At 51.2% G+C, this 27159-nt stretch overlaps 1 protein-coding gene across 1 annotated transcript in view; it reads right to left on the bottom strand.

Moving 5' to 3' along the window:
* The window catches only part of wnk1b (WNK lysine deficient protein kinase 1b), a 97270-nt gene that overhangs the window by 64464 nt on the left and 5647 nt on the right, over positions 1–27159 (bottom strand). The window lies entirely within an intron of this gene.

Here is a 27159-nt window from a genome sequence, read left to right as displayed (position 1 = left end):
AGCAGATTTTAAATGTTCTAAAAGAACAATCTCCAAGTGGGTCCCTGTGCACACTGTACCAGCAAGCCAGTAACTGGTAAAGCACCCAAAAAACAAGGGGTGCTGGGACAAAAAGGCAAGGGGGGAAGTTTGCAGTCATTCATGACGGGACATAGTTCAGGAAATGGCTGAAACACACAGAGGCCTGTACTGTGGTTCTAAAGCATTGCAGAAGTGGGAATGACTGACAGCTATCTCCCCCATTTTAAAAGGCAACGCAACCTGTGGGAGGCGGGGCTGCAGTTGCGGTAAAAGGCAGCAGGAATCCAAAGATGTCGCACATATGAACGCTTCTGGCATGACCACAGCCCCGATGGCAGGGGGGTGTGGGGGCGGACGGGGCGAACGGGGCAGCAGCTGCACCCAAGGACAGCCAGACTCGCTGATCTGCACATCCGCGCGGGACGCGCCCCGCCCCGCCCCGTCGGCCCGGGTTTTCCCCCGATTCGTCCTGTTGACTCACCGCTCGAGAGAAGAATTCAGGTCACTGGAAAGAGGACTGAAGTTTGCTTGTTCCTTTGGGGGGAGCGTTCGACAAGGAGAGCACACCAGATTTATTAAATCTGAGGCTCTCTGCACACACACAAAAATAAGATAAAAGGAAGAGGCCACCCCCGCCCCACCCCCAAGACCACGTCATGAGTTTCTCTCTCATGCTTTTAAGAGATGCCTACCCCTTCCTTTCACTGTCCCAACACCAAACACCTCAAAACCCTTCAACAGTTTATCAGTGAATTATTCAAGACATCAAGTTAAAGTCAGGCCACTTGAACTGAATTCCCACACCGATGAAAAACATGTAAACAATTCAGTTCATTTCTGGTGTTTGCTTTGTACTTCCAGGAAAATTGAGGGTGGGGGGAAAGGGGGAAAAAGAAAAGGGACAGCAACTTGGTGCTTGGTAGGCTGGGTGCTGTGGTGGAAAGGAAAAGTAGGCCATGAAATGAGGAATCTAAATAATTAGGGCTCTCGGAAGGAGGCCACCACAGCTGCACCGGCAATTATTCAGCCAGCCACACAATGACACAGCACAGCAAGGAAATGACACACCGCCTGCCCTCCGCAGAGTTCACTCAACCGGACACGAACCCAGGCCTGGGGTTCCAAAATACTCTCTCTCTCACACACACACACACTCCTTCCTCACACACACACTCCTTCCTGCTACCTTCAGGTCACGGGCTACAATAAAACCGGTCGCCCTTTGGATTTGTTTTACATTCCGCAAAATGATAAAAACAGGCCATTCAAATTCTTCGAGGTTCTTCCAAGCAAGCGCACCAGCACTACGTAGTTACATTTTTTTTTACGGTCATGATAATTTCTCTTGATAATTCAGAGAACTGACGGTCATAAATCCTAGGTGTAAATTCCTGGGGATAACAGCTAGCGATATAGCAGGAATCCGCTCAGCATATTGCACCTCGAGGAGATCTGTCGTCCCCGAGCGCTCTTGATATTGGCCAATAGCTGCGAAAGCTCTTGAGTCACAGCGTTTCATAACAATCCTGAAATGACATCCGCTGACCTACTTATCTCTTCCCAGCCTTAACCTCTGACCTTCAGCAGCAGGAACAAGCTACTGCACCCGCCCGCTATCGTTGCCAGGGTAATCAGGCTCATCTAAAAACGCCTGGAATTCCTGCTCTCCCTGCACCAGGTCTGTAGCAAAAGACAGTAATGAAGACAGGTCCTTATCAGCTCCAACCGTTCTGTGACTTACCCAGGCTGGAATATAACACCGTTCTGCCATCTTGGGCTCTGATATGAACATATCGAACGTGAATCCACAGGGGGGTGGGGGAGTTCACGTTCCCCATGTTTACCCTGTCCTTCTCCAGTAACTGAGGCAGCAGCTTTGTGAAGCTACACCTTCACAAGTCAACTGTGATATCAGTGTATAACCATTCTCTGTGTGCCAACCCAAGGCACACGCTTCAGAACTCGATGGAAAAACACTCTGCTCTTTCTGCACCAGCGGAAAAGCATGTTGTGCGCAGAGATGATGAGGTGGATCAGAGACAGTCATCACCAGGCCCACAGAGGAGCTGCGTGTGCAGAACACTGAGACTCGCTCAGGGAGGCCATGTCCCCCCCCCGGGCTCCGTGCAGCAGCTCAGCACCAGCTGCCCCCACAGCTAATGAAGACCTTCCTTCTGCTTCAGTACCAGCGAGCTGCAAAAACCAAACCCGCTTCCGCCTCTTTCTCACCAAAGCAGGAAACGCACCGCGCTAAGATGTACCCGCCGCAGGAAGGAGGGCTCGCGTGAAGGATCAAAGATTACAGCTGCAACCGGGGAACGGGTCGGCCAGGACAGGCCAGCGTGACACACAGCTTCAAGACACAACCGTCACAAGTCTGTCAGGACAGGCTAGAATGATTTCGTCATGACACAACTGTCACAAGTCTGTCAGGACAGGCTAGAATGATTTCGTCATGACACAACTGTCACAAGTCTGTCAGGACAGGCTAGAATGATTTCGTCATGACACAACCGTCACATTTCTGTCAGGACAGGCTAGAATGATGCCGTCATGACACAACTGTCACAAGTCTGTCAGACACTTGGCCATAAATATTCGCCACCACAAGGCTTAAAAAGGCTCCCAGCAGATGCACCAGTGTCAGTCCCTCGGCCTTGTAAGTGTTTTATCAGCAGGAGGTCTCTGCACCACCTTCCCAACATGGCTGGTGGTGCCCGGAGCGCCTGAAAGAGGTCCTGAGGGCAGCCTGACCCCCCCGCCCTGGTGCCAGGAGAGGAGCGAGGCCCATTTCCCATCAGCCCTTTCAAATCTGAGGAGCGGAGCGGAGCTTCATCTTATCTGAGACAAAGACAGAGCACTATTATATCTGAATAATGGAACTGACAAACACAAAAGAATTACTGACTCAAGCTGTAATTCCACAGCCTGCCATTAACAGTATGTGAAGTAATAAATAGTAAGAATATCAGGCTTTCAGCTAAGCCACTAATAAAGCTATTAGCTTATCACATGGGCCAACAGCGGTTAGTTAACATCCAAGACTTTGGAGAAAGGAGCAAACCTCCTAATTAGAAATACAACAATAGATGTCTCCTCTTTTTGTTCCCACCAACGACAGACTCTAAAATGGGATTCACAGAGGCCCTTTGAAACTCTTTTTTTTTACGATTCTTCCTCCAGCAGAAAGCTAATGAGCTCAGCTCAAGGCTGTGTTCTCCAAGACAAGTCTTCCAAGTTCACCGAGAGCCAAAATCCAAAACACAGACAGGACTTCGCTGCGCCTTCAAACGCTCGTCCCGTTGATTTCCTGCACGGTAACGCTACACACCGTGCCCTCGGCTCATGAGCACGGACGCACCGCTGACGCTCTGCAGGGGCAGACTACGCAGCACTTCTGCGCGTGGCGACAGGACGTAAACTGCAGCGCTGCTCATAGCGCTGAAACCAGAGCTGAGCGGGGCAGCAGAACGAGTCGAGCGTGCTCTTCCTAGAGGCTCTCAGCGCCCGGGCTAACCTGGATGACAAACGGTGACAAACTGAGCGCTCCAGTCACCGCCAGATGACAAGAGGAGCGCCTGTCACCAAAACAAGAAAAGAAAGAAAAGGCCGCCGGGCTTAGAACCTGGAGGGAGAGGCAAAATAAACAGCCCCCTCTCCCCCCGCACCCCCGCACCCCCGCGTGCCCCTGGAAAACCAGGATTACATCAGCGCCGGCCACGGGTTTACTACGGTTCACAAAAACAGAACCGCTCCAAAAAGAAAAAAACAGAGATAATTCCTCCAAGCCCTGCGCTGAGAGGTAAGCTCTGCTTTCTGGACTGTGCCCATCTCCGCAACACCACAGGCTCCCTCTCACTGATCCACACCCTCCAGCCAGGTCCACCGGGAAACAAATATCCGTTAAAAATATCTCATCTGCATATTAAAATGGAGCTTTGTGAGAAGGTTAAAAAATAGTGCCACTGGAGCCGTAAACATCAAGGAACTGGAAGAACCCTGTTGCTGTTGCGAAGTGTGGCTAGCCTGGGGGGTAAGAACACGCTCCACAGCCCGCACGCTCCTGTGAATGCAGCCACATTCATCACGGGCAGGCCACGGTAATCAGCCAAAAAACGCTCAGACCAGGGCATCTTTTTTCCTCTCCTCTCCCCCTCCCCCCCCCCACAACACATTCTATTTTCCCACAGCCCATAAGCGAAAAAATCTGACCAACTAGATTTTTTTAATGAACCCTTTAAACCTTTACATGAAACAAAGGCCTAAAGAAAGTTGACTGGCTGACTGGGCGCTGGTTCTCTGTTCCTCTGACAGAGGGGCGGGTTTTTCGGTGATGGCTCGGCTTCGGCCCCTCGTGGGGCCCTAAGCACCCGCCGACAGACGGGCCGGTCTGGCCCCCGGCCGACGGAAGGGCGCTGTGCACCTGGAGAACAAACGGGTGAGGCGGAACGCCGCGGCGCTGACGCGGCCAGATCAGATAGGCAGCGCGGACCAAACGCGGGACGTTCCACAAAAACGAGCCGCCTTCTCGTTTAAAGGCAGAGCGCAGGACTGGACCGACGCCGGATCCCAGCAGTCATATGGCCCCGGGGAGCGATGTGCCACACGGCACCCTCGTTACCCACGCCACAGGTGGGCAGAATTAGCCCCAAAAAAAACTAACTGTACAGAACTGCAATACCATGCAGTCATTTACTCAGTTTAAACTGTCAGACTCATTAATTCCCCGGGTAACAGGGGAGGTGATTATTTTTCTCACATTAAGTCATTTAATGACTTTTTTTCTTTGGAATAAAGGAGGTCCCCAGGGCTTCACACTGTGGAACCCTCCTGTCTTGCTTTATTAAGTGTCCAATCAGCACGCAGGCCTCTGCTGACAGCGACGCCCAGAGAAACGCCCTGCGCAAGCCAGCCATGCTCTGAATCAGCTCTCATTTGCCAGCTGAGTCCAGCGTGTTTTCCCGCACCTACCCACCCGGCGCAGCTATGGATACAGCGGGGCCACAGGAGGACTAAGGCCGGCCCCAGCTCCTCCAGGGTGCAGTCGCCATGACAACGTGCTCGCAAAGCAACACGACCAACGTTCTAAAAAAAAAATTTCAGCACAATCCCACCTGCTCATAATTACCGTTTTCAAACTCGCGGGGCACCGAAATGACACGCGCGCGAAAAAATGGAAGGTCATTTCGAGTCACTCAGTCCTGTACGAGCGCTTCCCCCCCCCCCTCAGGGGGGCCCAAACTGCTGCACCTTGACAAATGCCAAGCGCTGCCCCAGAAAGGAGAAGTGCAGAGGGGACGCCCGGCGAGGCCTGTCCCGGAGCTGACTGTGATGTGTACAGCGCGGCGGAGCCCGGCGGGAACTGAGCACGCTCCGCGCGGCGGCCCCCGTCCCCACAGCGGCCCGCCGCCGAGCGCCAGGGAGGAGGCCCTCAACGAAGGTGGAGCGGGGGCCCTGTTGCTAGGCTGCGGCCCCTGGTCTTCCTTCCCCTTACAGAACATTAATCAAAAGCCAGAGGCACCGGCGGGGGGGGAGGGATCTCCAGGGCCGTCGTCCAATGGGAACGGTGTTTCAGGCAGAGGGGCTGGGATGACTCACAGCGCACTCAGTATAAAATAAATAAAAATGTAAAATAAATAATGAAAGAACACATGGCTTTTTTACAGTATTTTGGGTTTAGTGCATGTTTTATAAGGACACAGACAGTACATGTGCAATTGAGGATACTTATATATACTTCTAGAAGTTTCTGGTGATCAGTCAGCTTTACAATGGAAGGCATTCAGGCATCACGGTTTAAAGCAAGAAAAACATTTTGATTTCCACCAGAAAGTAGGTCGTAAAGCAATGCAATATTTCCTGAGGTCGTAAATAAGACCAGATTAATTCCATTGCATTTATTCACAACTGGCCCTTTGTCAACCCTCTCCACGCTTTGAGCAATAGCGGTCAGTTAAAAAAAAGTGCTATGAAAACGAGTGATCTGATTGGTGGTGAACTAGCCAATAAAATATAAGAAACGGCTTTTAAAACATGCCGGTTCTTCTCACTTCTCAGCTCTGAAGCAGAGCAAGCGCTTCACTGTAATAAACCGGCGCAGCAGTGCTGATTCAGGGAGCTGTGCCCCATTTCCTTGAGCACACTGGCTTCCATTTGCATGCGCCCCAGGCAACAGTTCCAACCCAAAATAAGATTAAATGTTATTTTTTGAAGTATACTCTGGTACTATACACAAATGCAACCACAGGAGGCATAATGTCACTGCACAAGCTGCTTGTGTTACTTGAAGAGCATTTGTTTCTTTTTTTCCAAAACCACAAACCCCAAATGCCCCCATACCAGCTCTATTAAATGATCTCCATTACAAACAAAAACTGTATGGACCAATCACAAACATACAGCATGAAATTTCAGTAAAACTCTCAAAAATGGGCCTTTGTTGTAAAGAGTGGGCTACTTCCAGTTTCTTTAAAGCTCACAACACACTAGAAAACACCTGCTCTTCATATTCAAAACGAGACCAAATTCCGCTGAGGACAGAAAGAACTGGATGTACAGCGAACAAGGCGGGGGGGGGGGGGGAATTTAAAATAAGAAAGCTAAGAACGTTCGCAGCTCCATTTCAGAGTAAGCAGGGCCCAGTTCCCTGCCATGCCATGGTAAACTCCAGACCCAGGGCAGTCCTGATGTGTGGGGACTCAGGGGCCGGACCAGGGGCCAGCGGGCTGAGGCCTGGGGGCCCGCGAGTCGTACAGACGGAACGGGTTCCCTGGGGCGCAAACAGGCCGCCGCGCTGTCGTGAGAGGGTGTCACATGACGGAGAGAAGCCCTTTCTGCTGAAGCAGGAGGCTGCTCTCAGGGTCAGCAGCCCGGGGGCTCGACTGCCAGAGAGGATCCAAACACATTTTATTCCATAGAGCTTTTCCCATTACTAAACGGCCCTGTCCTTTTGAACTGGGGAAAAAACTAGAAAGAAAACAGGTCTCTTCACATGAATCAAAACCTGCATGCCCTCCCCCCGCCCCCGCCCTGAGTGCCTTAGTCATTGCGGACGCTCCTGGCTATTACAATGGCACTGCTAGTTTAAGTCCAGGCAATGTCATCAGACCAATATGACCAGGAAGCCACTGTGGCGGAACCCAACTGCCAGTTCAAAATGCAGGGCTCTACAGTGCTCCCATCTTAGGAGCATTTGCTCCTGAAAACTGATGAGTCCCGACAGGAAACTATTTAGGAGCACATCGACTAATCGGGATGCATTCCTTTAAATCAAATTAAATTCTCTTACATTCTTCAACTGAAAATCATTGCAAATAACCGGATCGATGCAAAAATCACTGAGCATTCAGGTATGTGCAAGCCAGCAATCTGTCAGAAGCAATATGGAGAGCTCAGAGATCATATTACCCATAAGCATGCACAGGACCTGAGATGCACTACAAACCCCAGCCTCCACACTGCAGTCATTGTGCAGCTCCCTCAGAAACAGAGACTATAAATCCCTCGTATTTCAGAGAGATATAATAATTCTCCATTCAAGCAATACGCCCCCCCCCCCCCCCTTATACAGTTCAATCAACAACAGACTATTCTTTGAGGAGCTGCCTACCCAACCCCCTTCTGCACAAAGAGAGGGAAGGCAGTAAACATTCCGGTGCGGCTGCAGGAGCAGACATCATCAGCGCAGCCGGGAGAATCCCCACAGGGCTCTGACACTCGCCTCTGCACCGCTGGGACGCGCAACCCGATAGCCCCGCCCCGGCCTCTCCCCCCCCCCGCCGTACACAGTCAATCACCGATGGTACGATCCAGGCAGGCACACATGGAATTGGTTAGGGGGGCCTGGGTGGTAGAGACAGCCTCCAGCAGGGGCGGGGGGGAGGGAGGGAGGGAGGGAGGGGGGGGCGGGGGGGGGGGAGGGGGGGAGGGAGGGGCGGGTGGCTCTGGTGGATCAATGGCAGCAGCAGTGTTCATTTCTGAGTGAGGAACGGGGAGGGGGGAGCTGCTGGGCTTAAGAACATTACGAGCAGGTTTGGCTCAGTATTACTCACGCTGCAGAGACAGCAGAAACGCATGCGGTGCAGTTACTGGAGGGAAAGAACCGGGGAAGCCCCTGCAGAGCTTCCTCTATAACCTTAAAAGCTCACCCCTCATGAAGGGAACCTGTAACCAATTAGATAAAATGCTTCTGCAGGGTCAGATGTGCAGGGGGGAGTAGGGACAGGCATTTCTGACTGAGACAGGATTCTCAAACTCCGCCCCCCCAGCCCACGGCGGTCCCACCCCACCCCCCCAACACGCCTGGCGGGGGAAATCGGATCTGAGGGGATTCGTGAACCCGTATCGGCTCCCACAGGGCCTGCGGACCGGCTGGCCCCGCCTCCCGCTCAGCTGTCGAGGCCAGGCGCAGACGGGCGCGGTGTCACCTGTCACTCACACAGACGGACGCCGTGCGTCACCCGAGAGAGAGCTCAAGCTCAGGTCAGGCCACCTTCAATTAAAAGATTTTATATAATATTTTTGTTTAAAAGTCCCCGAAGCACCAAACCACAGTTAAACTGGTGAGGGAATCACCGAGAGCACCCAACCGCACTGAACAGAGAATGAGGAACTGCAGTCTTTCCCTGGGCACCTACGCAGGCAGGTGCGCGTTCCCCTCGTGTGGGAGAGGGTGAGCCTGAGCGCCAGGCTTCTGAGCGCGCCTCCAGCTCCACACGCACCAGGTGCGTCAACACGGCCCCAACATCGCCGTGCCCTCCGGTCTGAAACAGAACTTAACGAGCGGGTAAAAACGTGCGTCTTCTGTACGGAACCCTCGCCGCTCGGCCGGGGGAGTCTGACAGACATATCCTCCATCTGCATTCCATACATCTTTCAAAGAGCACCCCCCCCCTCCCCCAACTGTGCTCACACAATGAATCTTTGTGAGGCGATCACCCACCAGGCACTGGACAAGGTAAAGACGGAACGCGAGTAAAGCTACATTTCTTCACCGCGCAGCCCTCCCCAAATGCACACATATTAGCGTCCGCCGTTTTTATTTATGGGCACCGAGATGTCTGCGAGACGGGAGGAAGTAACAGGCGCACGCCGATAGCTCAGAGACCCGCCTCCGCGCCTCTCGTCCAAAAAAAGCCCGCTGGACGTGCCAGGGAAAACATCGTAAAGAGAGCGGCGCAGCTCAGAGAGAGCATCAATAACGGGCCCGCTTCCTCCAGGAGCCCGCGCACGGCTGCTGCTCCAGCCAGAGGACCTGGGAGAGCAGCCTGAGCATGAGCCTGAGCCGCTAGCCTCCGCGCAGTAAAAACATCTCCCGGCTCTTTGAACTCACGGACAGGGCCTATAGCCGCGTTTCCACCGCAGGAACTATACCCCGGAACTAGGAACCTTTTGAGGAACTCAGTGCGTTTCCACCGCAGGAACTAGGGTCTAAATTTAGTTCTGGGGGCTTTGTTTTACCCCCCAAAACGTTCCTGCTCGGGGGGTAGTACTTTCCGAAAGTACAGGAACCTTTTGGGTGGAGCTTGCAGCGCTGAACATTTCTGATTGGTCGAGTACTCGTAGCATTTGTGTTGTATTTATTTTCCGCCATTACCCGCCATGTTTGAAAATATGCAGCGGCAAACCAATTTATTTTCATAATAACTTCAAATCAAACTTGTATGTTATGCGGCGCAGTAGCCTACTTTTGGTTATAGCCTGTCAACGTCTTGGAATTATAACGTGTGCTCTTCTGTTCTTTTCTTGCTTTAGTATTCGTTTTATAAAATGCTAAGCATTCGTGCTGGGACAGCATATTACGTAGGCTACCAAAACATTCAAACGGATTAATTCGGTTGCTGAATATTTTCTTCCGGATTTTCTTTGTTAGCCCGTTGTAATTGACTCAAAACGTTTGATACGGTTATGTGAGGTATGCGGTAGTTCTGCATAATTAACATTGGTGATACAGTACAAGCAAACTGGAAATCACCTTCCGCACTTTTTATCCGGGTAAAATAACAGGTTAATTCTAGTAATCTTCCCTTTAGCTTTTTCAGACTGCCGTAATTTTACTCAATTTTACTGCCATTTTTCAATTCCACGAAAAGACCAGGAAGACTATGGACTCATTTATGGTGCATGGTTCGCATCTGGAGGGCACACTTCGCTGCTGGGCTAGCAGTAACTTCGAAGGAAAGCAAACGGTGGCTGTACCACTACTAATTTACATTTTCACGCAAGTCCGAGTTTTCGTTCTATTCTTGTCATTTTGCGATTAGCCTATATGGAATTGACGACGAGAAAGTAATAAAACAGCAAATTGTTTACAACGTGTGCATGTTTTCTGCTGTTAATGAATGTGTTTGAGAGGATATATGAAAATCAATAAATACAAAAGTAACCATATATAGTCATTGTTGGTAACCCGTTGTATATAAGTGGAATAAACCCCCTCGGGCTGTCCCGGTTATTAGAAAATAATGTAGGCTACTTCGGTGGTAGTATGGCGTTACAGAAGAAATCATATGACAGATGGACCGACGACAACGTCAGTGGGCTAATTTGCCTAATCTTCGCGGTACTTTAGACCCCGGTGGAAACGCAGACAACCATTGGCTGAAGGAACCTTTTAGTTCCTGGTAAAGTAGTTCCTGGGACTGAAAGTTCCGGGTAATTTTGGTGGAAACGCGGCTTATAAAGCAGCACCGCTTTAAGAACACTGATTCAGAGGGAGGGAGAGGGAGGGAGGGAGGGAGGGAGGCAGAGGGAGGGAGGGAGGGAGGGGAGGGAGGGAGGGAGGGAGAGGGAGGCAGAGGGAGGGAGGCAGAGGGAGGCAGAGGGAGGGAGGGAGGGAGGGAGGCAGAGGGAGGGAGGGAGGGAACGGGAACTGCACACCCACCATTAGTGCTTCTGCAGCGCGCTGCGGCTAGCACTTCGGAGGCACACTCCCACTGATAAGCGCCCGCGGTTCAGCATGGCGGGGCGGCGTTCCTCTCCATCACACACGCTGGCTTCAGTTCCGCAGCAGGCCCCAGCGGCCCAAAGTTCACTCCCAACTGCTCCTTTCCTCGTTCTGATAATGGTCCTCATCAGCCATGGCCGTTATTTCAATATTAACCATAAATGGTAGCCTAAGTCACATAAAGCCACCACTGGCCACTTTCCTCTCATTTCAGTAAAGAAAAAATTATTTTTGTGGTCAAACCACAGTATTAGAAATGTCAGGACCTGCTTTGTCATAAGGAGAACTCCTCTCAATAAAATCCCCCAAAAACTTCTGGCTCCGTACAAACCTGTACAACAGCACCAGGAAAAATAAAAATCAAATTTAAAAACCACCGATGGTAAGCGAATCACAGTGTCAATTGTGCTTGCGATGCATGAGCAAAAGCAGTGGAATTTCCTGAGCTCTTATCAGCTATGCGGTGATTCACCGAGCCGCGGCGGAGTGTTTGCGCAACACTGAGAGCCTATCTGGTCGCAAAACCTGAAAGGAACGAAACGGCAGGGCCTGACTCATCGGGGTATGTGTTCAGACCGTGATCTGCCACGGGTTACACGTTGGAGGCCAGCCAGGAGCGGCTGACAGGCTGCTCAGGCGAAAAGTGTCTGAAGAATGCATCTGGGCACCTCCACGTCCCGATCCAGCGGCGATAAGGGCGCCGCGAGCGCTGCCCTGCCGGCTGAGCGGCCGAGCGAGGGCAGACGTGCTGCGACTGCAGGGAGAGAGGGTGATTCACGCTTCACGGCTCTCATATCCTCCACTATGCTCCGGTGAGAAAGGAAAATAATGCAGACTTCCTTAAAATAGGTGGCCTTCGCTATGCCTGCATACAAATCACCCCTCCAAAAAAAAATGTATTCATGGTTCTCCTCATGTTGGAGACAGAGCGGGCTGCACGCACAGCTGGCCCCACTCCTGTGTGGTGCACTCGGAGAGATCGAGGTGCTGGAAATGTGCACTGTGATAACCCTGTCCTGGCATTTAGGAGATTGGGCTCCTAAGAACCTTACATTCCCAAGATCTAGTTCCACAGCACAGTGAGCGAGAGCAGGAAGAGGGCGGGGTTGGGTTGGGGAGGGGGCACGGCAGGGGTCAGGGGACGGCGGTAGAGACGGGGCAAACCCACACACAGCCTCGGTGCATCTGCTGCTTTGCGACTGTTTATTGAACCTCCTCCATTCTTTATTGGGAGAGCGGCCTACGCAGCAGGGTTCAGCAGGGGTAAATAAATAACGGTGATGAAAATGTAAACTACGAGAGGCAGACACCTCTCCCAGAAGTGCTCTATCGAGAGAGAGAGAGAGAGAGAGAGAGAGAGAGAGAGAGATGGGGAGATCTCTAGAGACAGAGCTCTTCTGAGAGACGTGAGACAGAGTTGGGAGGGCAAGAGAGAGACTGCTCAAGCTAGGCTCACACAGACAAGCTGAGAGATAAAGGATTTGGCAGCTGAACAGAGTGGAGCTGGGGGGGTGGGTTCATCTGATCAGTGCCGATTCAGCGATACACTGAAATGGGGATATGGTGAGAGGAAGTGAGCTACTTGATGGATTCAGACAGGTACTGTGGGTGGCTGAGCCTGGAGGAGAGGAGAGGAGAGGGATGGAGGGAGAGGGGTGGAGAGGACAGATGGAGGGAGAGGTTCATGCCTGTACTTCCGCTAACCTCACCAATGTTCCATTTCCTCAGTATAAAGCACAATGAAAACACCACCACTGATTATGCCTCGCTGTGGTGGTCTGAGTTAACGGTGGGTGAAAGTAATAAGCAAGAAATACGCTGCTGATTGGCTGTCTTAACATACAATAGGTTTCTGTCCACATCAGGTAAAATCTGAGAAAAAGGGGCCACATGGTGGCGGTGGCGATTACAGCGCTGGATAGTTATGCTCGCAGTATGTGGCCCAGCCCCAGCTCACACCTCCCGCGCTCGTCCCCGGGCTCACAGTCTGAGCGCTCCTCTCACTGCTCCCCGTGCAGTCTGAGCGCTCCTCTCACTGCTCCCCGTGCAGTCTGAGCGCTCCTCTCACTGCTCCCCGTGCAGGCTGAGCGCTCCTCTCACTGCTCCCCGTGCAGGCTGTGCGCTCACAGCCGTCCTCCCCGTCTCTTCCTGGCTGCTGTAATTACTCCCCTCCCAGCACATTCCCACGGCGTGCCAGACACAGGGCCGCGATCTGAAGCTGAGCCACATCCTGATCTGCGTTCACCTGACTCACTGCTTACTCAGCGGGCCGCGCTCCAAACGCGCGAGTCATCCCCCAAACCCGCCGGCCGCCGCTGCCTTTGAAGCTCCGCCTCTGCCTTTGAAGCTCCGCCTCCTTCCAAGACCAACAAGAGAAAACACGAAAGACATCGATATCCTAGGTTTATTTAACCTAGGAAAGTCCGTTAAAACTCATCTTCAGCGAGGACCTGACAATAGCTTAAGTATTAAATAGCTGCTCTTCGAGCACAAACAAGACAAAAACATTTAAGGGCAACGAAAACTGCAGAGAAGGGTTCATTGAAATCCACTGCTCTATCTGGACATGACAGCAATAGCCAGCAGAGGGCCTAGCATTTGACTGAAGCTGGTCAGGTGGTTTGTGAGATGGTAATGGCTGTTACAGTCTCACTGCAAACACTGCACATTTTTCACCCCCACAACAGTGGCAAGCCCTTTCAAATAGATTAACAAATGTATCACTTGGATTATGATTAAAATTACTGAGGGGGTTAAAGGAGTTCACTCAGCAACAATGCAGTCACAGCACAAACGGAAGACTCCGATTGGCCCTCGCGCATGAATGGGATTTTTGTTCCTCTGATGAAGAGCTGGGGGGGAGGGAGGGTGGCGCTTGGGCAGGGCTGGTGGAAAGTTCCAATGTGGCACAGCAGCTTATATTTCAACCTATGTTCTGTACACCATACACTTAAACACCTCTGCCCCAAAGAACAAAAAGCATTATAATCCAAGGGGGCATATTAAAACATAAAAGAACCAAAGGAGCTGGAAGATTCCCCCCCTGAAAACAAAGCTGCAATAAACTGCGCTTCTATGGTGCCAGGAGGAAGTGGCTGGGTTTGCTTTACTTCAGCCACTTCCTGTGGGAGGCACAGTCACCCACCTGCACGGATGACTCAAGCGTCGGCTCTCACCTGCAGCCAGCTAAGCAGTGTGAAACCAGCCTGCCTTCCTGAATCAGGGCAGGATTACACAACCCCCTGCACTCAGCCTGCTCAATTAGACCAGAGTGCCACGTCCAGAACTTAAGACGAGAAATGATCTCATTTCCATATCTTTGGATAGACCTTCTCAGGCAACTCCAACAGCGTGATTAGGTCATCCTCAGTGGCAGTGCTCCAAGAAATCATTTTATATATCTCTTTGGGGCAACAGCATTTGTGCTACATCACTGAAAGGGTTAGAATCAGCCAATCGCTGGCCTCGGCCCGGGGTGCCATGGCCACAGATGACCCTGTAAGGCTGCTGCACCAGGCAGCTCAGTTCAGCTGCACCGCGCTGAAGTAAAACCTGAAACCCACACAGTTCTTCAACAGGAAGCTGTACGTTTCCCTTTTCCGCTACAAAGAAACACGATCTGAAGGGGCTGGGGGCGGGGAGAGCGCGCGGTAAGAGCGAGAAAGATTGGGGGGGAGAGAAAATAAATAGCAAGTCTCAAGAAAGTCACAGAATTAACCGAAGCGGCTCGGCGGTGTTGCAGGTGCGGTCGAAATTTGGGGCCGCAGAGCAGAAGTACCCTGCTATCACAGCGTCTCTGCAGAAACTGTGAGGCTACCTGTCTGAAGTGAGAGCCTGAGAGCCTGCATTACGGGGTCAGAGTGCTCGATATGACAGAGAGTAGAGACTCACTCACTCACACACTCACACACACACACTCACACACTCACACACACAGACAGACACACAGACACACAGACACACACTCACAGGGCTTCGCAGACAGGCCCATCTCCCCTGCTGCAGTCACACACAGCATTGGGCTGTGCTAAACCACATACTCAGCCAGGCGCTACCTGCAGAGCTGCCAGCAGGTTCCCTTTGTATTTCACTCTCCCCGTCGCGTCTGTGACGCATTCTCAAAATGCCAGGGGGCGGGGCCGTCCCACCGCTTCCATGTTCCAAATGCAGCCGGTTGCGCTGCAGCCACAGGGGACGCATGCGCCATTACCCCCCCTAACCCATCACCCCCCCCAACCCCCCCCTCCCCAGCTCATCACCCCCCTGACTGACTCCATGCACGGATCTAATACATCACTCAGAGCAGACTTCCTGACTGACGGGTCTGCGCCTTGGGCAATTATGGCAGCCGCAGATATGATCGATATGGGCTGGAGGGGGAGGAGTTCAAATGGCTGAACGCAAAGCTAGAGCTACATTTTCAAATCAAATTTTTCCGTGCGCGGGGGGGGGGGGGGGGGGGGGGGATTCTTGTAAATGGAAGAAAATGAAGAACCCAGGCTGGGTTTCATAAAAGTGTAATGCAGGTTCACAAGTCAAGGGGGTTTTCACAGAGCTCAGATTCGGGGCAAACTGTAGCCAAAAGCAGAAGTGTATGTGAGGGCAGACCTGCTCACAGACAAAGGAAGTGGCAGTACAGAAAGGTCAGAGGTTAAAGTCAGTAACACAGGAAGTGCTGCACTCGGGCCCAGTAAGAGAGCGAATCCTCACACAGAATTCTCCACCAAGACTTCCCCGCTGGGATTACTGAACTTTTCCAGGTGCTCACGGATTTGGGTTCCAATAAGCAATAAAAATGACTGTCATAATTCCGAACAGCTTAAAGGGCTCAGCCGTGTGAAGGAAAAATGAACTGCCGATTATCCCTTTCCCCCGCATATGCCCTCGCAGTGGAACCGCACCGCTGCGCCAGATTGCCACGGCCTGGCGATGTTTACACAGGCCAGGGTGTGCACCAGCAGGGACAATAGAGTGATCTGGTTAGGACAATCGGAGAGCCCCTCCCATGTCCGCCCCCACCCCCGCTGCAGCCTCTCCAGGGTTAACGTCAGGTCACCACCATGCCAAAATCTTGTGGGGAGTGGGGGGTGGGGGTCCTGGGTGTGGATTCCAGCCCCACCAGGCCACCGCATTCCACGGCATTCCGCAGCGTGGGCCGGCTACGAAGACCCAGCATGCCCCGGGGATATATATAATACGGGAGGAAGCCCGCCATCTGTTACAGCGCGGCTGGCCCGCGCGGGCACCGAGAACAGCCGCGGCGCTTCAGAGCTCCGGATCTGCCCCTGCCCACCATGTGACCACCACGGGCACCCTGCCGGGATACAGCAACCCGCAGAAAAACGCCAAAGCCGCTTCTGACAGCGGGAGCGCATCTCTGACGACAGGCTTCACCCTTCACAACAGCAGCCTTTTGCATGCAGCCGCTGTGCCCAGGAGGCCAGACGACCGTAAAGCCTGATCAATAAGAGACCGCGGCCATAGTGATGAGGGCGAGGAGGTTTCTCACCAGCGCCGGGCCGGGCGCGCCAGAGGCACGGGGGAAGGAACCGACCGGTCCGCCGTACGGAAATACGGCTCAAACCGTCTGGACAGGTCTTTCTTATTAAACAAATGACAACAGTCCAGAAACGGAAAAAAAATTTTGCAACTAAATACAAAGATGCAAGATATTCTCCCCCCCTCCGGAAAAAAAAAAAAAATTCTTCACGGCTTCAGCGCGCTATCAAGGGAAACTTGCTGCTAGGCAGAAAGTATGTCAGCTCGATGTGACAAGTTTCCATGTTTGAATGTGGAGCCTGAAATATTGCAGGGTGTTAACATTCCATTCTCTCGCTCTTTATCTAGGTCAAGGACCCAGATCGGCTCCAGCAAACTGCACTTGTGGGATCACAGGGTTACTCACACTCCCCCAACCGCCTCGGTCTGCTCAGGGGCATGCTGGGAAACACCAGCCAAAAGTGCCCCGTGGGTAAAGCACCCAACTCCAAATGCAATGCTTCTGCGTGCAAGGGAAACAACCTGGGTCAAATATGTATTTGTTCTGGATTCAAATACTTTTCTGTGCTCTATTGATCTTGCCTGGTGTAATTGAGCCTGCCAATATGACCAGAAGGTGGGGTTTGCACTTTTTGAAAGTATTTCATTGGTTCCAATACACCAGACAAGACCAGTAAAGCGTAGAAAAGTATTTGAATCCAAAACGAATACGTATTTGACCCAGGTCTGGAAAGAACACATTCATCTTTAAATAGTCAAAACACAGAAAACGCAAATCCCAGTTTTAAAACCATCACTTCCGATCCAAGGCCAAAGTGCCACTCTCTCTCCAAAGCAGTCAAAGCACACTACTGCTACCGGTCAATATAATTCTGTGAGCAGCAAGGAGGGACGGCTTCAAAAAAGCAAAATACCAAAAAGATGGCAAATGCGGGTTTCTCAATCTCAATGAAATCTCAAACACACCTGCTACAGGGCACTGAGCTAGGGCAGGAGAATGCCAACCGAAAGGCATGTCCTACATACTTCTGTTCAGGGAACTTTTTTTAGGGGAGATTTAGAAAAAATATATACTGGGACGCTAGGTCACCTTAATTAGCAGGTGGCAGGGTGGCACTGCCGTCACAGGTACGCTGTGTCCCGCTCACAGGTACGCTGTGTCCTGCCGAAGTTTCTGCGGGACCCAAGTCATTATGAGCTGCAGCTAGTCTGCTCCACTTCTGACCGTGCAGCAGGACAGCCCTGCCAGACGAGGTCCTGCTATTTATAGGGCCCCGAAAGCGCAGACTGTCTCTGCCCAGCCAATCGTGCAGAGGAACAACGGGCCAGGGCCTCCTACCGACGCGCTCCTGACACGGGCGGCCGTCGTTCCTTCAGACAATGGCAGAACGTCTCGCGACAACTGAAGGAGGCTCCTCAACAGCACATCGCCCGTAACGGCTGCTGCGTGCTTCTGAGTGAACCCGCTGACAAAAACGACTTCCTTTCTGGTAACAGCCTCGCAAACTACAGTTCATGAGATTAAAATTTGTACGGCTAATTTAGCTGTCCGTCTGTTCCTCTTTACTTATTTACCGCTCAAACTTCCTCGGTTTCCAGTAAAGCAGGCGCCCTACTTTTACCCCTTGTCGGGGGGTAACACAAAACTCAAAGTGATGTAACAGCCTCTGACAGCAGCACCCAGCAAAGCCACCTAGTTTCAGGGGAGGGAATGTATGACAAAGAGTTTGAGCGCTTATACGTGTGTTTGTGCGCGCGCGAGGGTGCGTGTGTACCCGTGTGTGTGTGCGCTTGTGCATGAGTGTGTGTGAGTCCACCTGTGACAGAGTGATTGTGACCGGATATTTAACTCAACACGGCCCTCTCAGGTCCTAAACGGTTCGGTTACTGCAGCCCTCGACAGTAGGACAGGCCGGGACCAAGCTGTGGGTCTGTACTGGGGAAACTCACTGGCTTAGGACAGTGCAGAGGAGTTCACGTGCTTCATCTGCAAAGCTATTCACACAGGAGGAAATAAATACTGGGACGGAGTGATGTTCAGGAAACATTCCACTCAGACCAAGCACTCCGGTACAAAAGCTCTTCCTGCTCCAGCAGTTATTCTGCCTCTCCCTTCACCCCACAAGGCCAACATATACTTACAATGTTACCTGGAGTTAAGGCAACAAACATAATTAAATTCCTCGAGTTCCAGCCATGCTTTCTGTTCATACATTCTGTCTATGCGCATGCTTTATGTTCATACTGCTCTGATCAAAGCACTTTCTCAGGGTCTGATACCAAGCCCAGACTCCCCCATATCCTGGCGCGCTCCAGTTTCACAGGCATCATGCGACTTGATTTATATCTGCACGTGGAGTGGAGCTTTCCACCCTCGGTCAGCGGGAGGTGACAGTTAGGGTTCGCGCATGTCTGGTGCGTGAGGTGTAAATGCCTTCGAAAAAAGGAGAAACGCATTAACCAATCAAAAGCAGGCAGCTAGAGAAGAGAAAGCAAGGCCGCAGATATCTCAGAGATGAGCGCAGCTCGCGCACGCTCTCCCCTTATGGTAAACGCTGGTCTTTGTTTCCACTTCAGATCTCGTTAAGCTCGAAAACCGCATTCGGTTCGACCCCAGCCACGCTCTGCAGAGAACGGAATTCTCCGCCGAGTTAGCTTTCGAACGCATGAATAATAATGGCAGGGTAAATGCGCCTGCCTGTTCTCGGTAACTGCAGCCGTTTGCCTGAGCCCAGGGCCTGTCTGCTATGGTTAAAAAATCTATTCACCAGAAGCACATCAGTGAACTGCCAGCCGGCAGGTCTGGAGCACCTTCATTAGTCTGAGTGGAGAAACGCACAGTGACTGTGCTGCCTCCCATTGGAGGGACCGGGAAGAACAAAAGAGTCTGGAGTGGCAACTATGCTGCCCTTTTTTTTGTCCCAGCAGAGCGCTACCCCCTCACACTACGGACTGACGTCCTGCCACAGGAATCTGAGGAATGTGGGAGGGCAAACAGAAAGCCCCCCCCCACTCCCCACTCCACATTAGGGATGACTGGCCCGGTGCAGCCCCCATTCACATACTGCAGCAGTTCCTGTCCTCTCCTCTGTGGTGTGCACACCTAAACTCACCCCTCTGGGTTTCCGTTCTGCATAGCACCCTTTGCAGGAGGTGTGCAGAAATGCAGCCGGGTGAGATTCACATAGATACATTACAATAAGTACATCAAACAATACAATCCTGCGCTGTGACTGCATGCATCTGGAGGCTGTTTCCACACTGCCAGCACTGCAGACAGGAGTCCTGCCCAACTTTCCAAGATTCAACCTCTGTGAACTGTGACTTGTGCGATTTGAAAATATGTGCGTGCAAGCAGCAGCACAATGGAAGCGCAGACACTGCAGCCTTAGAGGCTCATATGTGGCTTCGCTGGCGCTGACGGACGAAGGGCACGCGGCCCAGCGCGCCGGAGACGGCTACGCTTCCCCATCAGCCCCTGGCGCCGCGCCAAACGCAGAAAATCAGAAACGGGCCTGGACCAGAGCGGGGGAGGAGTCACATGAGGCTCCGGAATGGGAAGGGAGCCCGGATGGGACGAGGAATAACGGACAGGCCGACTGACCAATGGCAGGCCTTTCCCCCCGCCTCGGGGGCCGGGGGACCGTGTGCACGCGCTCGGCATCGGCTGCGCTACACGTCCGTCACCGGCAGGTCTGCGGCGCTCAGAGGGATCGGGTTGCAGTTCTGCCGGCCAGGACTGGGGGTGGGAGAGGGGGGGGGGGGCACGGGTGCGGGGGCGGGGGAGGGAAGGAGGGGGGTGTGAGGACTGTGGGGGCGGGGGTTGGAGAGTTCGGGGGGCGGGGCTGGGGCATGCTCATGCTTATTAGGGCGGTTCCACGCTGCTTTCCTTCAAGCAACAGCTAAGCACAGATGTGAAATAAAGCCTGGGCTTCCACACACACTGGCTCTGCTGAAGCAGCTCACCAGCACAGATCAGGGAGGATGAAGTTAAAGTTAAATAGTGCCTCGTCACCAATGGCAACCAGTCTGGATAACAGCATCAGCTAAATGCCTATAATGTACATGCAAACATAGCACATACTGCTGCATGGGGAACAACTTCATTCAATATCATTTTGTTAAGGCGATATGATGCTACACTGTTACCATGTGCATTTTAGTTAATTTAGGAAACTGGAGTACACCTTCGTTTTGTATGCAGCGATAGCAATTTGTCCAGCAAAGCTGCTCCTTTTGTACCAATCTGGAATTTCATTACATCATTTTAGCAACATTCCACAGTTTCACGAAACTCGATTTTTTTCTATCCATTTGAATCAGAAACGCTCTTGATCTGGAGAACAAAAGCTGCAACAGGAACATGAGATTATAATCAGCGGAAACAAAGGGAAATGATTAAAATCATAGATGGCGAGAGGCGGTGAGTGGAGAGCGAGCGGAGCGGAGAGCGAGCGGAGCGGAGGACGGAGCCGCTGTGGGCTTTACGCTCTTACAGCAGGGCTGGCCACGGGGGCCAGGCCACCCGAGGAATTTACTGCCTTCCAACCCCTCTCAATCACGACCTTTATCCTATTTCAGCTACCTGAGCACAGACTCAGGCAGGGTGGGTGGGGGTGGAGGGGGCGGGGTGGAGAAACAGTAAGGGTGACAGAGTGCGTGTGAGAGAGCGAACGAGAGAGAGACAAAGAGAAGAGAGACAGAAGGCGAGAGAGAGCGAGAGACTAAGAGAGAGAGCGAGAGACTAAGAGAGTGAGCGAGAGAGAGAGAGCGAGCGAGTGAGCGAGAGAGAGAGAGCGAGCGAGAGAGCAAGAGAGAGAGAGAGCGAGAGAGAGAGCGCGAGCAAGAGAGAGAGAGAGTGAGCATGAGAGCAAGAGAGAGAGAGCGAGAGAGAGAGCGCGAGCAAGAGAGCGAGAGAGAGAGCAAGAGAGAGTGAGAGCGAGAAAGAGAGCGAGAGAGAGCGAGAGCAAGAGCAAGCGAGAGAGAGAGAGAGCAAGAGAGAGAGCGAGCAAGAGAGAGAGAGCGAGAGCGAGAAAGAGAGCGAGAGAGAGAGAGCAAGAGAGAGCGAGAGCGAGAGCGAGCGAGAGAGAGCTTTTCTTCATAAGCAGCAGTCTTGACCCTAAGGAAATTCTGTGGAATTATAGCACACTTCATCACATGCTGTAGATCACCGTCTCACAAGAGGAGGAGGAGCAGAAGGAGGAGGAGGAGGGGAACAAGCCTTGGCAGGCCGGCTTGCTGAGTTTCACAGACAGGCATGGAAATCTACTGGAGATTACAACTGAGACTTAGAGGCCTTTCCCTGTTTTACGTTATCCGCTAAGCATTTGGCACAAACGTTCAGAGAGTTTGGGGGGGGCGGGGGGATAGGAAAAGGTCTGCACAGTCGTTTCCCATCCAGAAGCCCCCGCCTCCCGAAACCACTCATACGGTCCCCCTCAAAGGGTTACACCGCAGAACGCGTCCAATCATGCACATTATTCAATTGCAAATGCGCTCCGTGCCATTAGAATTTTCCAGGAACAGTCTGTGGGCCTGGCCGCAGCTCTCAGCTTGGCCCGCCTCCCTCTCTCTGCAGAGGTGAACTCTTCAGCACACCACTGTGATACAGGGGATAGACTCTGTACCGGACTCCACATACAGATACACATGTCCAGTGGTTAAAGGTACGAGAACTCCACATTTATTCAGTATTCTTTTTCTAAAATCACAATTTATGTTACTAATCAAAATCAGTTTTGTGAAAGAGATTATCTTGTGGCAAGTTTGCGAACACCAGCTAAGAACTTTCCCTACAGCTTCTCCACTTAAAAATTAATAAAAAATAAAAAAAACATTTCAGAAAACATTATCTGGTCCCCTTAACCACATGAATATTCTTGCTGCAATATAAAGCACTTTCAGTTTTATCTGCTTCCTAAAACTAAAAACTCAGCTGGTGACATATAATGCCATGGAAACAATTTACCAAGCCAATCTGACCCAGAAACACTTCCACTTTTTCAAAATTAGAACTGAGAAGTACATGTCTTTCAGAATCTTTTAGAGCTAGTTTTTAATACGTACACTAAAGTTAATTACCTGATTTAATTAAAATAAAAACACCAAAAGAAACAATGACAATAAATCAGGCCACCACAAAGTCTTCAAACGAATCTCTTTCTAGCCAAGAGCTAGTCTTGATGCCCTTCTCTGAAACAATCCTAAAGCCTTTTTTTCCCCACAACAAGACCCAAATGGACCGATGCTTTAAATGTGGAGTACCCAAAGCATCATTCAATTTAAGCATAACTACCTTCCTACTGCTTCTACTGCTTGGGTTTTGTTATAGACAACCAAGAACTAGGCGATTTGTTCATGTTGGGTATATTAGATTTGTGTCAATCAATTTGTAGATCCACAAGAAAATGTCAACCCATTTAAATGTCAATGAGATTACATGGTTGCAAAGCAAAACCATTTAATTCCATTTTTGAAAATTCCTTTGAAAATAGAGGCTGCATGCATTAAACTGGGATGCCACTGAAATCAGATTTATATTTCATTTTTTATGACAGTTCAAAGTCATTCTGAGGATAAATATAGCCAGCAGTGTTAAAAGTAGACTGGATATGGGTTATAAAGGAACTAGGGGGGAAAAAAACTCCACCATGGGGGGGGGGGGGCAACTTAGGCACATGTGTTTGATGACATCACACTCAATACCAGTGACATCACACAACACAGAAAGAAAACGCCACAGTATTACAGCCAGGGATTCAGATTCACAACTGGGGCTAAGTCACCCAACACCCCCCCCCCCCCCCCCACCACCCACCACCCAAACCCCAGGATTCAAATCCTCCCTGCCATCATTTGCACAGCTACTTATTATTTAAAGATCAAATTATGCTTTCTGAATGTTCAAAGCACCTCATTTGTGAAGGAACAAAAAAAAAAACCAAAAAAAACAGGCCTGATTCGGCACCGGAGTCAGGACGATAAAATGCAAAACCCAAAATAACCAACCGCCAGCCGCGTGTCACAAAATGTGTCAGAGTAAATTTCCATCCCTGACGGCGTCCAGGCGCGCTAACGTGCTAACGTGCTGGCGCGCAGAGGCGCGCTGGAAGAGGAAGGCCTGCGACCACGCACAAATGAAGGAAGCGCTCTTCCTCCGGCGCGGTCTTCATCCCCGCCTGACTGCGGAGAAGCTCAACAATTAAAGGGGAAATGGCGATGGCTCCCATCCACGGGACGGGGCTTCTTCCTCCCGTGTGCACATCCTCTGCGTTACTCGCACGTGACCACATCCTTCTCCGCCCCGCCAGACCCGCCGGCAGAGAGGCTCCGCTCCGCACAAAACGCCGCTGTCGCCACGCGACTCACAAGACAAACGGGGGGAGGGGGGGGGGGTGAAATAAAACGAGACACGCTTTAATTTACAACATTTCTCCCTCTCTAATCCAACGACGACGTTAAGTAATAAAACATCGTGCATTTGTGCGTAGGGGCCTTCCTCCTTCTGCAGCAGACTGGTCTTCCTCTGGCATGGGTCCTATACAAAGTGGAAGCTGGAAGGTGTGCCAAGTTTAAGTGGAGCGTCTGTGATAACCAGCTTGTAGTTTTGCCGCGTGACACCATTACAGCAGCCTGACACATGCAAGGTCAGAGAGGCTCGGCGAGCCGTACGGAAACCCGTCACCGGAGGCGGGGCGGGGATGAGGCGGGGGCGGCCGTGATATCTGCTGGGAAGGCTAACACAATAAAAGAATCTCCTCTGCAAAGCGCAGGCCAGGCGCTGCTGCTGCACACAGGGCCCATTCGGCTCATTCCAGTGAAAACGCTGCTTTGTCTCTGCTTTCTGCTGTCTCACGGCAACAGTAAAAATCCGCTCGCTGCCCCGCCCCCCCCCTTCACCAGTGCCAGGGAGCGAGAGGGGCACAGAGGCGCGGGGCTTTAAAGACCGTGATGTCACCCTCCGGAGCCATGCGCGCAGTTAAAGGGACGGCTGTGCGACAGTGCGCAGGGAGGACCGCACGCTGGCCACCGCCGGCGCGCTTTCAGAGAACGCATTCCTCCTGCCGCTCGCCAACTCAACCCCGGAACTGGAATAGGTATTTAAAGTAATGATTCAGCTAAATTGCTTTTTCAAGTTCCTGCCATGGGTTGAGAAAGCAGCAGTCACGAGGACCACTTCTCCCTTTCAGTACTGTAAGCATAATTCTGAATAAAGCGCCCACATGCCCCCCCTGCTGCCCCCCCATTCAAAATAATCAATGCCCCGACCCCAACTGGAGACGGATAAACATTCAGCGTCCGCGTGCTCAAACGAAATAAAGACACCAGACAGGAAAAGACAGCGTTCATAAATCATCACTGAATTCAGCAAGTCAACCCGCGGAAAAGTCTCCATTAAAAAATAATCAACTGTGAAAAATATGCAGGCTGACGTCAACTTCTAAGATATGCATATACCCTTGTGTCTTGCATAAAGAGAATTAAACAAAAATAAGTTTGAATGGATGAGGAATGCATTTAAATAGCAAATAATTTGACCTGAAACTAACAAAGAGAGAACCCGTATAGCCACTAATCTATTTCTGGTGCAAAATTTAGCAGAATTTATTTCGTGAATTTTTTTAAAAGCAGAGTTATAACCAGATTGCAAGATTGGGGAAATGATTCCATGAATAAAAATGATAATGGACCATCTGCTGAGAGAAAAATAACAAATTCCCTTCTACAGACATGAATGAACGGCATTCAAACACAAATCCTCCACTCCATTGCAAAACTGGCTTTCTCCCCCATAGATTAGTGCTCCTGATCCTTGTATTTTCCTATAAACACCACTGACCAGATTAAGCCCTCCCTCCCCCGAAAACAGAGACCAATTAAAGAAGCCCGCCTGCTCCGGCTCACGGGCCAAACTACCAAAGTTCCTCAAGGACAGTTGAGGCAGGACAGAGAGCCCTCCACATTCTGCACCCCCCCCGCTTGCTGCTAACGGCTAACAGCCAACCCCCCACCTCCCTCTATCAACCCCCCTACCCCCCTCCGAGCTGGGACCTCTCGCTCCCCCTACAGAGACTCGTGACCTGGGGTCTCGCACGTCCCTCATCTTCTCATCCTGTCTCCTGGAATGTTCCCCTCCCCCACCTCCACCCTCCCCACCCCCACCTCCTCGAACCACCCCAGAACAGTTCCAGATGCCCCTCAGTGCTCAGAGTCCTTGGGCTCCTGTTGCTACCGGCTGCACCGAGCCACCCGAGGCTCCGCAGGCAGACTCCCACAACAGGGCCTGTAAAGCAGAGGCTTCCCTCCGCTCCTGGGGAATCTGAAGTGCTTTCCCTTCACATCCACAGACACCCCTACACCAAGGCAGCCCAGCCCTGTTCCTGGAGGTCTACGGTCCTGTAGGTTTTCACTCCAACACTGACAAAGCACACCGCATTCAACAGCGAGAGATCTTAAGCCGCAAATTAGTTGAATCAGGTGTGCCAAATCAGGAATGAAATCAAAACCTACAGGACGGTGAATCCCCAGGAACAGGGTTGGGCAGCCCTGCCCTGTATTACGTAACTCAGAACATAACCTCACATACTTTATTTCTTGATATTCTAGTGTTATCTTGTAGGAACCCATTGGCTGTTGCATGTTACAGTAGGGTCCATATATTTCCTAGGTAGTGATTTCACATAAATTAGCAGCAATTTGGAAGAATCTGAATGCATGTCATTTCTTAATTAAAACATACTAAAAATATAAAAACAAAAGTAGATTCTACAGCATATAATCCAACATGTTTTTCCATCTCCACTTTAACAGTACTTTCAATAGCCACTAACTGTCCTGCGTTGGAAGAATTGCCTTCATAGTAAATTATACGTCATTTACCAAGAAGGCAACTCTTCTAAATACAGGACACAATCATTATAACTTTCCCCTAAAATTCCCCAATAATTTCAGAAACAGTCTGCGCTGTGTGAATGTGCTGAATTTCACTGCCCCCCTCACACAAGAAGTTTCTCACAAGGAAAATAAAGTATTTTCCATTTGAACTGATATCTTTTAACACCTGCCATATTAGTTGGCAAAGCAAAGACTCCAAAGGTGTCAGGCCTAACACTAACTAGCCAGCAATCCTCTGAAGAATCACCTGGAGACTGGGCACCAGCAGGGAATACTGCAAAGGGGGAAGGTCCCTATTCAAACAAGGCAAAAGGCCCCGCGAGAAGTACTGCCATTAAGACCCACTCGGCCAATCCTGAGGAGAGCCTACATTGGGGGGGGGGGGGGGGGGGGGGCTTGTGGAAAGGAGAAACCTACTGGTCATGCAACAGCAATACTCTCTCAAGTGTGATCTGCAGTAAAAACAAATTACACAACTCTCCAAAAAAAAAAAAGCCAATGAGTTTAGCTCTTATGACTTTCAGAAGAATCTTGTGATGCAAGGGATGGGAGGAGGGTGGGAGGAGGGTGGGAGGAAAAGACAACTCTGTTCCGGTGGTCTGATCAGTAATGAGATAAACGAGTTCAATTTGCACTGACAACCCCTGCAGTTATACTTGTAAGTAAACATCTGATGTTTTTTTCTTTCTTTTTTTCCCTCAGGAGGCCTTCTCATCCATTCCCACCCAATCCACAAAGCCAAAAGAGGTCTGACCTTTCAAAATCTTCCTTACAAACTCATTTCTAATGACCAAAAGATA

This window comes from Anguilla anguilla, chromosome 7, assembly GCF_013347855.1.
Source record: "Anguilla anguilla isolate fAngAng1 chromosome 7, fAngAng1.pri, whole genome shotgun sequence".
NCBI classification, from domain to species: Eukaryota; Metazoa; Chordata; class Actinopteri; order Anguilliformes; family Anguillidae; genus Anguilla; species Anguilla anguilla.
The sequence above is the reverse complement of the archived record's forward strand: the minus strand, read 5'-3'. Positions and strand labels throughout refer to the sequence as shown.